The following is a 1,143-nucleotide window of genomic DNA, read 5'->3' as shown; positions in this document are numbered from 1 at the left end:
GTAAGACATGTCAATAAAATCCAATATGACGGCGTATCCATGGAAACGAAACTTTTTTTCTCAAATTTGATTGCGGATTTTAAGACTCCTTACTATGCTTGTTATATGTGTGAAAGTTGGTAAAATTCGGTCCAGTAATAAGCGAGATAGCCTCCAAGTGTAGCACCCCCCCCCCCTTAAGTTGAGTAGACATTGCGTGTCTAGCGGGAGCACCTGAAGCCTGGCGCCAGTGTTGTCTCCGCTGCTGTGCACAGATAGCCTGGATTTAGATGTTGCTCATAAGATCAGTGATATTCTCATTTCTGAGAAATCATCATCAAGCGCCAGGTCTGCGTCAGTGGTCGGTGATCATGTTTTCCATTCATTCCTTTGTTGTCATGGTCCCCCAGAAAGCTATATTAACCTGGTCTTTCCCCATCAGCCATCTGTAAAGGCTGTGCTAGTAGGTTGCTCTGGGTCTACCCCTACCTCGTTTGCTAATGAATACTTCTGAAATAAATGTAAGTATTCGACAAATTCGAGGACGTCCCAAAAATGAGATTATGACGGAAAATGGGAAGCCGTGAACCAACACAAACAAAAAAAGAGATGATGTGGCTATTCAGACTCAGATCAAAAGTTTTCATTATGTTTCGGATGCTATAGTGCGGCCAGTAGCCTAGTGGTCAGGCTACTGCACCCGTAATTGTGAGGTTTCCGATTCGGGGGTTCGAGCTTCGGCTCGTCCGACGTTGTTTCCTTGGGAAAGGCATTTTACACGAATTTCCCATATTTTGGCCATTTCCTTTCGGAGATAGACATCAAAGTTGGAGGCCCGTCCTGATAGGTAACCCAATAGTGTTGATAGGGGCGTTAAACCTATACAATTTCATAATTTTTACCGGATTTTGTACGTCGGTTAAGGGCTATCGTACTACCTGACCAGAGTTTTACGCCTTTCCCGCTGCTATTAGGCTGAGGTCAGCGCAACGGTAGGTACACTAAAATGTTCGATGAGAGTGATCAAACCTATACTGCCAGCCGGCCTTTGAGGTGACAGTGTTATATGTTGGAGAGAAAAAGAACTCCAATGAGAGTATTGTTTTTATAGGTCTGTAGATGACACGACTCTCTCTCTCTCTCTCTCTCTCTCTCTCTCTCTCT

The 1,143-nt window shown here is 44.4% G+C and overlaps 2 protein-coding genes across 2 annotated transcripts in view; one reads left to right on the top strand and one right to left on the bottom strand.

Moving 5' to 3' along the window:
* The window catches only part of LOC101856642, a gene marked incomplete in the record, with an annotated part of 87,190 nt that overhangs the window by 66,339 nt on the left and 19,708 nt on the right, over positions 1 to 1,143 (top strand).
* The window catches only part of LOC106011337, a gene marked incomplete in the record, with an annotated part of 46,582 nt that overhangs the window by 33,116 nt on the left and 12,323 nt on the right, over positions 1 to 1,143 (bottom strand).

The sequence above is a fragment of the Aplysia californica genome, unplaced genomic scaffold (assembly GCF_000002075.1).
Source record: "Aplysia californica isolate F4 #8 unplaced genomic scaffold, AplCal3.0 scaffold00091, whole genome shotgun sequence".
Classification (NCBI taxonomy): domain Eukaryota; kingdom Metazoa; phylum Mollusca; class Gastropoda; order Aplysiida; family Aplysiidae; genus Aplysia; species Aplysia californica.
This window is presented reverse-complemented; position numbering and strand designations above follow the sequence as displayed.